Genomic DNA, 11612 nt, shown 5'->3' on the forward strand with positions numbered 1-11612 from the left:
TAAGCTCAGTGAGTGTTTTGCATATGGTCTGCTGGTTTTACATGTGAGCCACATCATTGTCACCTTGCTGAATTGCAAAATAAAAAATGAATTAAGGAGACAAAAAAAGACTATCTTGCATTCTGTACCCACTAAGGGGGAGTAGCTCTGCCCTCCTGTGAATTAGCCTTCAGACTTCAGTAAGCTTGTTTCTTAAAGAACAAATTAGTGTCTGCAGTATGTTGTGCCCTTTTACTTCAGGTTTACCACGGCACAGATTAATCATCGCTCAATCGGATTCTCTGCTAATAAAGCCTTGGGGCAGAATTGCACTATTACTTGAATTAATTAACAGAACTTGCTGCTCTAGTCATATTTTAAAAGACTGTAGTGCACTTTGAATTTTTGCTATAACCCCCCCAAACTACAGTGTGTGTCTTTTCTTTCTCCAGGCCTCTGAAGTCATGTGGGTTGCTGGCCTAGTTTAGGCAGAATCGAGTCAACATACAGTCAGGCCCATATGTTTTTGGACAATTACACTTTCAGAATTTTGTCTTTGCATGTTTTATACATAGAGCTCTTTTTCAGAAGCTCAAAAGTAATTGGATAATCAACAGACAAGCAACATCATGGCCAGAAGAGGTTCTCTTGTTATTTCATGGTAAGTTAAGCAGATAACTGGAGTTATTTGCTGTTCACTGGAACCTTTAATGTGAAGTCCAAAGAGTTGGCAGGCATTATTAGGCTGAAAACTGAAATAATACTGTAAAATAAATTTATCTGAGAAGTATTACAAACTTTAGGGGCATTGACAATTAACAAGCTGAATGCACTTGTCATCCCCACAGAACCAAAAGCCCTGAAAGACCACAAAAGAACATTAAAGTGGAGAAACATTGAAATTCTTCCTTGGTTCAGAAAAACAATTACAAAGTCTAGACAAGTCAAGAACATGCTTAAGGAGGTAGGTGTATCATTGTAGAGTGTTTTACAACAAGGTGCAAACCACTGGTTACACTAAAGAACATGAAGGGCAGATTAGACTGTCAGAAAAAATTTAAAAGAGCATGCACAGTCCTGGAAAAGAAAACTTTGGACAGATGAAAACCAGGTGAACTTGTACCAGAATGAGAAAATGAACAGCTTACCACATACCTAAAGCATACTGCATCATCTGTCAAACATGGTGGAGGCAATGTTATAGCACGAACCTGTATGACTGCCACTGGAACCAGGTCTCTAGAGTTTATTAATGACCAGGGTGGATTGTGAAGAGTGTAGAGGGCTATACTCTCTGCTCTCATCCAAATGCTGCACAACTGATCAGACAGTGCTTCACAGGGCAAATGGATAATGCCCAAAGCACCCTGCAAAAGCAACCCAAGAGTCTCTCAAGGCAAAGAAATGGGATATTCTTCAATGGCCAAATCAGTAAACCCAACAGAGCAGCTTTTCAATGACTAAAGACAAAACTGAAAACAGCAAGACCAACAAATAAGCAGCAACTGAAGGTGGCTTCAGTAAAGGCCTAACAGATCACCTCAAGGGAGGAAATGCAGCTTAAGCTTCTGAAAATTCTGGACTATTTATGAAAATGCCTGTAATTCCAAATTAAAGAAAAACTGCACTTCAATAACATATTGACTGGTTTAAAAATCCACTGTGGTGGTGTAGCCATGCCTCCGCAGTGGAAAAGTTAGCCAGAAGTATTAAAAACTTGTCTGTAAGATATCATTACGGTGGATAATGATGCAGGAAGCAAAAATGAGTCAAAAACACAGTTGCAGCAGTAATCAGGAGCCATAGAATGAGATAAAGTAGCAATCATCAGAGCCACAACATGGCATCCTCATAAAATGACACCACACACTGTGCAGCACTTGCACAATCTAGTTATGCAAAAACAGAATGGCAAGTGCTTCAAACTTGGCACAGGTGTTATCAAGGGAAATCAAAGTTTTTGTAACAGCTCGGACAGCGATAAGCACATTGCATAACAGCAACCTCTGTAGAAGGCATCTATGAAAAACATTTGTGTTGCATAAGTGCAAAACATGTTGATTTTACAAGATTTATAGATGACACAATGAAATAAAATAGTGTCAGACAAGAGCTCCTGTTCTCCAGAAGCTTCGCAGGGCTATTCCAGCGTGACAATGATCCAAAGTGTGGTCTGCAGATAAAATCAGACGTTGGTTTCTAGAGAAGAAAAAGTGAAACTCTGACCTGGACTAGTGTGTCACCTGCCTCGACTGCAACAGAACACCTCTCCAAAGAAATTTATGCAACGCTGGTCTCTCGTGTCAAGTAGGATTGACTCTGTTGTGTAAAAGAAAGCTGGGCATCTGAAGTAAGCAAAAGTAATCAGAGTCTTTCAGCAATGAAAGATGAAATGGTTTCTACTGTGAGGCCTGCATTTTTAATATAACCTAGTAAATCTTAACTGCTTAGTTCTGGATATCATCAAATAACATATTGTTGATCTAAGCAGGTGTGCCGTTGCTACAAATATAAATAGGATCTTTTGCAATGTAAGTGATTTTTGCTAAGGGGTGGATTCACTTCTGAATACTGGATGGTGCTATCTAGCTAGCAAGTTAAAGACAATGTTCTTAATACAAGGACAGTTAACAGTGACTTAGGAATTGAGCACTGGGGCTAACGATTTTTGGCTTTTGAGTTTAGGCAGTGGTTGGTTTGCCGAACTTATGATTGTTGTTTTTTTTAACTGGTTTGATCAGGAGCAGACAGGGGAGGGGGGATTTTAAAGGATGACTGAGGGGGTGTTTATGCATAATCGTAGTGCATTCAATTTCTTGTCTTTAAAGAAAAAAAAGTGTCCAACGTGTCATATGTCTACATAGATTAAGCCTCTGCTTGAAAGGTGTCTCCAACGGTCAATGGGCAGCTGGAGAAAAATTTAAAAAGATGCCCATATCCAGGATCTTATTCCCAATAAGAGCCTCTAAAGCAGGGGTGCTCAATCCCAGTCCTCGAGAGCTACTGCCCTGCAGCTTTTAGATGCGTCCTTGTTCCAGCACACCTGAATCAAATGAATGGCTCGTTATCAGGCTTTTGCCAGACTTGATGGCATGCCGAATTGGTAATCCAACTATTTGATTCAGCTGTGTTGGAGTAGGGATGCATCTAAAACCTGCAGGACAGTAGCTCTCGAGGACTGGGATTGGGCACCCCTGCTCTAAAGTATGTAAAGAAGGGCAGGGAGGACATTGGTGGATCTGCAACATATTGGTCCTAAATAGAATGTTATATCTTTAAAGTGAAACTATTATGCTTTTCCATCCAGTTATCATTCTTTCTGTTAAAATTTGATATTTATGCTGTGAAGTTGGTGAATCCATTGCTTTTCAGACAGCTGAGTGGTTGCACTGAGGCCAGGTAGCTGGGGTGGCTAGAGCTCATTATCTATGTTGTGTTAAAAGTATTCTCAATAAAAGTGATCTCTCAAACACAGGAAGATAGACGCTTTAAAACCTAGAGAAATGAAACCACCAAAAACAATAAGGTATAAATATAGTGCTGGGGTTAAGAAAAACATATTTTTGTAATGTCACGCACAACTGATTGCACTACATTTTCACTAGCAACATCCTGTTGTTATCAGGGGGCAAAACATTTACATTACTGAAAGTGAGAGAGCTTTGAAGCCCAGCAGTGCATGTCTCTTATGGTAGGTTATGTGAATGGTGCTGGGATGGCACTCTTCTTACATGCTTCAGCACTCCGGCGCACATAAACAATGGGGCCGGCTGAAATTGCTGCGATCAGAGCCTGAAAGCTGTGAGTGGCAGGAAGCAGCGAGCAGCAGCAGACGCCTCTGACAGCCCTCCAGCTCCAGAGATGCTGAGAGAGAAATGGCAGCATCAGCATCAGTAGCAGCAGCAGCAGCATACAGAAACACTGTATCCATTCATCCACAGGGCTGAAAAGCAGCTTCAAACAGACTGTGAAATTCATCTCAAGTCCACTGCCTGGAAAGAGAAAGAAAAGAAGGATGAGGGAGAGCAACTGGCCTCAGCTGGAGTTATTGATGTTCAATTGACTCTGGAACATCTGCAGGCCCATTTTGTCTTGTTAATTATACAGCACTAATTTAACTCACACGTTGTTGCTACAGATAAGAGAGGAGATGCTTGGTGAACCATGTGCAACACTGTGCCCTGACTTCTGCTTTACCACATGCTCAACCTGCCTGATGATGACGCTCCCAGCTTTAAACCCTCCATATTATCTACCTACTGAGGGAGAAACGCAGGATAAATATGCTGTCTGCAAGTAAGGCCTCTGTTTTTGCTGTTAAAGGCTTTACTTGTGAAATCCAGTTCAAGGACCTCGAATGACCTCTTCAGCTTTGATCATTTTTTCAGGCTCCAAAATGCAAAAACTCTGTGTTGCACTCTGTGAATTTATATTAAATATGGAGTTATTACAGAATAAATATCACCGAAATGTGTTTTGAAAGCGATATCGTGTTTCAGTTAAATAACTAAGTGTATTCTACCTCAGTAAGAGGGAATATGTGAACAAGATGCATATGAAAGTGCTCGGAGACAAACACATCACCCAAATCTCAGCTATACAAACAACCCTGAAACTGTGTGTCGAATTAAATGATGAAATCTGAACCCAAACGTAATCGCATCCATCAAGAGAAACATGTCGGGCATTCTGATTGGTTATATAAGACGAGCATACAGGGATAGCGACTGCACACACACACACACACACAGAGTGATACACACACTCACAGACCCCAGAGGCCTGTGTTTGCCTTTCCTGTAATCTGAGCTTCCGTTCTCTGAAGAATGATGTAACTGAATGCCAGTCCTGAACCACGTAGGAGAGCAAGCCCAGTCAGACATACTGAAATATATGTGTGTGTGTGTGTGTGTGTATATATATATATTTATATATATACATTCTTTGCACTGCATCTCTTTGCGTCACTATTTGCTACAAATTGCAAAAATAATGCCAGATGTAGAAGTTATTTCTGTTGCAAACTTCTTTTTTTGGCCTCTGCAGATTTTGCTGCAGTAAACATGATCTTTTATTGCATCACGTTGCCCTGCAGATACTTTTACAAGGTCACCAAGTTGTGGCGGTGGACCAAGACACACATAAAGCCAGTAGCACTAAATCTCCGACTGGTTTGTGAGCCATAAACGAAGCCAAGTACACACTGTCGTGGGCTGTGAATCGGTCAGAAGGACATCTAGAAATATGAATGAATTTCAAATAATGATCCCCCTTCACCTCTACTCTTCTCTTTTTTTTCTCTGTAGTGAGTATCACCGTGAAGGGATCTCCTCACTCAGGACAAAGCTGCAGAAAGGCCACTGCAATCTAAAACCTCTTCCTGCTTCACCCGGCATCACCGGCAGGTAGTTGGTGCTGTCTCAGAGAGTCATTTTACAAGCGCCGCTCAATACACCTCTCTTTGCATTCGTCTTGAAGAGGCCTTTCCATTTTTCAAACTGGCATCCACATAAAGGCAACTTTCACCCAGCCCTCTGCAAAAGGCCAAAAACCATACGGGTCACGGTTTATACTTTAACTGTATTGCATGTTGCAACATAAGCATGTTGTGCAAAAGAAAGAGGAGCGTTGTGGCGAAATAGGTCAGGGGTTTCTTTACTTTGTAACACTACACTTGATGTAAAGGGGGTTGCCGCACATCTATGAGTCTCTGTGTGTACGTGTGTGGGGTTGTGCTTGTTTTCCTCTCCATGTGACCCATTTGCTGATCGACCACAGTGTTCCCCACTCTGGTGGTGTTTCCATGCCAACGCCGCCAGTGGCAAGACAAAAGATGAGGACTCACTTGGTCTTGATCAAAGGGAGCACTGTTTCAGTCTGTTGCTCGTGCTGTCTAGTATGTTCTGAAACTGACTGCATACCTAGAGATGTAAAAAAGGATATATCACAGAACAGTGATTTCCATTCTTTTTCATCAGCTTCCCACCTAGAGCGCTGTCAGCTGATCTACAGCACCACTACTTCAGCACCTCCACTAATGCTCCACATTTATTATAATTGAATGTTATTTTTACCCCATTATTTTGAATTTTTTTCAATACTTTTTTTTTAAATGACATGCACCACTTGGCAATTCAGTTCAGCCACACATTAAATGCTAAAAGCTAGATGTTTCGGCTATCTACTGTGCAGTATTTTAGTGTTTGTCCATTGTGCAAACACTGAAAAGTTCAAAATATTCAACAAAACACATTCAGCTATTTATTCTTACTTTTAGCTTGCATAAAATGCTTGTATGTATCAGTGTAGTTCAACAATGTTTCGTGTTTTTCAACTATTTCTTAATTATCACTCCGTTTAGAAACCCATCACAGTTATGAGCTGTCAAGTTCACATTTATTCAAAATAAATGGAAAAAACACATTTCAAAGTCACTTATTTCTTTTCTGGGTTTTAAACACTAACATTTATAATGTATATTTTTAACAAATGCATGTGTATAGGTGTCTCACTAGCTATTCAGCTGATATGTGTGTATATATATGTTACGTGCCACCTCAGGGTGTTGGTTCAGTTGTTGTGTTGTGTTTTTTTTATTGTCACCCTCATTAACCTGCTCTCTCCCTCCTCTGATTTATTCTTAGTGTCGATTGGTGTCTTAAGGCTTGGTGCACAGATATAAACCTGGAAAAGGCGGACCATGGTGGTTCTCTTGGTCCTTCACTCCTCCTACCTTGTTTCTATCAGCACCGCCTTAAACCCCCTGTTGCTTTCACCAGCACTACTGTTTAGGTTTTGGTTTCTATTAGTCTAGTTTTCCAGGACTAATTTAGGGGAGAAGCTTGAATCTGACGGCCCTTTGTGTTGCTAGTTCATGGTCTTCTTCCTCCTTGGTATGTTTTATCTGGAGCTTTTTGGGGGATTAAATTTGGGATTTAAAAAAAAAGAATAACTATAAACAAACTGAACAAAACTAAACATTAAAATCTGTAAATATAGAGAATAGAGGATGAGCTCTTCTACAATCAGTAGAATTCACCAGAAGTCGAGAAGTCACGCAGAGTACAAACTGCAGCACTGGGAAGCACATCAGCTCCGAATCAAAATGCCAAAGTCAACATCCACGCTGTGTTTACATGCTAATTTTTCAGCATGTAATTAAAACTCATTGTCATTCATGGAGGAACATTTTATTGATTCGCTTTTTCTTTCCATGTCTGATAGGTTTTTGTTTTTTTTTTTTTCTGATGGATGCATGCTTGTGTCAGTTGCAAAATGAGTACTTGTTTCCACTGACAGTGTAGCTTGCAGGAAATGAATAGTCTCAGCTACTTTGGTGACACTGCAGTATCATTCTTCCCAGATAAAAGCACTCTCCCGAGTTCCCGCACGTCAGCCAGGCAAACAAGCTCAGCCGCCGCAATGATAAGTAAAAGCGGAGGGACACATTCACATAATAAAAAGCAGGGCAAGTTTGAAAGCAGAGCTGCATTTCCCAACACCCTGAATGAACAAGTCAAGAAATACCACAGCAGCCGCTTTTGGGGATGCTACTGGGGCAGTTCCCACTCCATTCATCAGCAGTGGAAGTGGAGTGAGTGAATGAAAGGAAAAATGGAGACAAAGGGAATGAAAAAGTGACGCTGATGCGATGAATGGGAAGTGCGTGAACATGAGAACTGGCCAGAAAAAGAGGGAATAACAAAGAAAGACTGTTGCAAAAACAGGCCAAAGGAGGTAAGGTTGAAGAAAGAGGGAAACACGGGGGAAAGTATCACAGTCTAGTTCAGACTTTCAAAGAGATGCAGCAGCTAACTAATTTGCCTGTGTTGAGACCTCAACCAACCGAAGCCAATTTGTGCAGCTCAAGGTGACCCTTGGGAGAGAAAATCAGCGTGTGTCTGTTTGTGTGTGTCTGAGCATGTGCGAGGGTACATGAGAAAGCTAGAGGGATTGAGAAAGGGGGGGAATCATCATCATCAATACTGCTGTGAACAAACAGTACTGGATACACCACATGGCTGTCCTGGCACACACATACACACATCGTCATCATCATCGCGGTGGAAGATTAATGATCTTGCTGTTGCCTCTCTCAGATAACTGCCTCATCATCAGCTTAGCATCCCGCCTAGCTGATCAATCATCCTAATGTAAAGAGATAGACTCTGACCGCAGCTGCATTCACGACGATGATCGCTCATTATAGCTTCTGTGAACTCCTCCTGTGAATGCTGTGATGTACACAATACATGCATGACAAAGCCGAAGGCTTGCCCCTAAATTACAGTGAATAACTTCAATTAAAGCATGAAGTCGTCAGTGTTTGGCAAGAAACTTCATAATGCAGAACAGGAAAAAAATATCTCTAATTATACTGGGAACTGTCTTTTTTATTAGAAGCAGCTTCACAAAAAACAAAAAATGATCAAAATGAATCTCTTAACAATGTAGTTCTGTCAGAAAATCTAGGATTCTTCTTGCCAGGAGACGTTTAAATAATAAAAATGATGCAGATTTGGAGCCACCAGAATATCAATTCACTTGATATCTTTGATGAAGTTCTCCCTGCGTTCACGCCGGCGCTCTCTCGATTCAAAGCAATCTGACATGAAAATAATGAGATCATTTAAATCGCATCTGCATATGACCGCAGATGCTTGCATCCATGTTGAATTGTGCCATTCATATTGCCTCCGCGAGCTGATAAGATTGTGAGTTTGAGGGCGCGTGGTGTGGAATGAGGAATTCTCTCCTGCGCATTGGATTAATGGAGTCAACGACTCCCTGTGGCATCTCTCTGATAAATGCATATACCGGCTCTCCCGACTCTGCAAGAAGATAAACAAAAACAGCCCGAAGCAAGCTGTCGACCCACAGGACACACGCACGTACAGTATGCAAGAAAATACACACACAAGTGCAACGAAATATATCTTTGTGTACGCCCGCGTTTATACTTACATATACAAATATATATGAATGCAGATGCATGTGTATTGATTGAATGTGTATATGCTCAGAATATGCTACTAAGAACACACACACACATCTTTTGTTTTGCGAGCATTTTTTTTTCTGGATGAATCATCAACCTGCCAGTCTTCCTCGGGGTCTCCATCCGGATGACTCATCCCTCATCAAACGCTGGCCTGTTGGAAAATCAACACAGTCCCATTCACACATCCACGCATCCTGTCATTAACACAAATATGTTCAAACACAGACATGGACGCACATGCACGTACACACACACATACACACTGCCTGAAAAACATAAACACAAAGAGCTTCCCTTTTCTGTATTCTGTCAGGGATGTCTTTCTGCATGTACTGCACTGCTGGTGAGGGAAACTCCTGGCAGATAAATGTGACTGTATATGTGTGTGTATGTGTGCACTGAAAGAATGATCACATGCTCCATGTGATGAGTCATACACAGGATGGCTTGCCAGGGAGCGGCTGGCTGACTGGTTGGAAGCAGTTAGGCAGGAAACTCATCAGCTATGCACCGTTGAGCTCAGGACTCCGGTGAGATTCCAACAAGACTCCCTGACTTTCTTGTTAACTGATATTTGATTTGCAGCTGGCTGCAAAATAGCTGCCTTTACATGTTACATGCTGTTCTGGTGCGGAATCAAGCACCCCACTTTGAAATGCCATGTGACTTTAACAGCCAGTTTCACACCTCATTAGCTCATTTAATGCAATGGAAGATGAATACAGATGGTTTTGGACAGAGGCAACTGCAGAACAGAAAAATCCCAACATGCATGCCAGTAATCCAACTCTTCCCTACAAGGTCAGTTTTTTCCAGCATCTTATTATATGTTAAATGACTCAGAATTATTAACAGTTACAAAGACACACTGACTAAAAGCCTTATTCAATTTAATTTCAATTTATATAATGTCAAATCACAACAACAACAGTCAGACACCCTCCGATGAGCAAGCACTTGGCGCAAGTGGGAAGGAAAAACTCCCTTTTAACAGGAAGAAAGGACAAAAGACACTGTGGAAGAGAACTAGAGATTAGCGATAATGGTTAAATGCAAAGTGGTGTATAAACAGAGAGTGACTGAAACTGTGAATTATATATTTACAGGCCAAAAACAAACAAACAAACAAACCAACAAACATCAGCAACACTGCTTTTTCTAAATTAAAATGACAGGTGCATGTTGGAAACACACAACGAGGTGACAGGTGTGAAGCATGATATTTAAGCTATTCAACAGACAAACACCAAAAAATCACACACACACACACACACACACACACACACACACACACACACACACACACACACACACACACACACACACACACAGAGTACAACTAGCATGCTTATTGTTACACCAAAATACATAAATAGATAAAGTATTGCTGATGTGAGTCTGAGGCTACCAACAAGGGTCAATTATAGACATTTTTATATGTCATGTGAGGCGGTGAAGAAACGTAACAGTTTTAGGCAACACAACCTCTCACTTAACATTTGCAAAACAGATGATCACAGAGGACAGGAGACACCTTCCCACACACATCTTTGACACTAATGTTGAAAGGATCAGCAGCTCCCGGTCACGTCACACACACACTGTGGTCAGGACACCTCAGCAGGCACGCGAGTGAAGGTGCACCATCAAAGTACCTGCTGAACCACTCTGATCCGCTCTGCACAAAGTGCTATAGAGTGGGTACACTGCTATAGACTGCATGCACAGCACATCACTGTAATGGATTTTTAAAGAGTTGACCTCTGTATTTGGTGAGGCTTCACTCTTGCGGGGAAGGCTGAGAACAGTCAAGCCTGATGGAGCCTTTTGGATCACAGTGACCTGTCTTCTTTTTGGAGCTGTTTGTTTTGGCTTTACGACAGGTCTCAAGGGCTGCCCAGCTGCTTAGTGCTGGTAGAAACTCTGTGAAATACTAAAATACTGCGCTGCCTTATCTGGACATTAGATCTTCTCTTGAATATCGAGCTGATGTTTCATATTGAATCCATATCTTAAACTAGTCATCCGAATTTTTGGAACAGCTATTTCTGAATGAGGGCAACTGTCTCGTCACAATTTCCATGTTTAAGATCGGCACCAGACTCCCAGCACGTACACGGCTGTCCTTGCTACTGTCTGATGCACGTGGCTCACTCGTGTCACTAGACTTAAGGACAATTTTTAGCACCAGGCTGTCAGGCTTCTCAATTCGCATATCTATTGCAGATACTGACTCTTACTGCATTGTTTATTGCACTCCTCACGCAACTGCTACATAAGCTTTCATACATAAAATCCCATTTCATACATGTGCACATTTATATTGCATCCTACCTACATTTAATATTTGGCTGTTTTTTTATTCAATGAGTGCTTTTATTACTGAGCTGTGCTATCTTTCTGGTCCAGCACTTTTCATTGTACTGTTAACTCTGTTTGGAGCTAATATATCAGAATCTGAAGAGATTTGACTCTGTGCCGCTCGCATGTGAAGTCTCTGAGAACCGTTACTACTGAAAACACACACTCTGTAACCGAGGAGGCGGAGTAATGAGCGGAGGAAGCTGCAGTAGAGGGATTGTAATGATTAAAGACTTTCACCATGACACAGAATCCACATCAAATGTCTTAG

General features: G+C 41.4%; 1 long non-coding RNA gene across 1 annotated transcript; it reads left to right on the forward strand.

Moving 5' to 3' along the window:
• The first annotated feature begins 1966 nt into the window (after positions 1 to 1966).
• Positions 1967 to 6402, forward strand: LOC116332309. The gene is made up of 3 exons (XR_004200379.2): positions 1967 to 2329; positions 4118 to 4275; positions 5286 to 6402. It is a non-coding gene; the product is annotated as an uncharacterized LOC116332309 (long non-coding RNA).
• Positions 6403 to 11612: the final 5210 nt, after the last annotated feature.

This window comes from Oreochromis aureus, linkage group 15 (genome assembly GCF_013358895.1).
Source record: "Oreochromis aureus strain Israel breed Guangdong linkage group 15, ZZ_aureus, whole genome shotgun sequence".
NCBI classification, from domain to species: domain Eukaryota; kingdom Metazoa; phylum Chordata; class Actinopteri; order Cichliformes; family Cichlidae; genus Oreochromis; species Oreochromis aureus.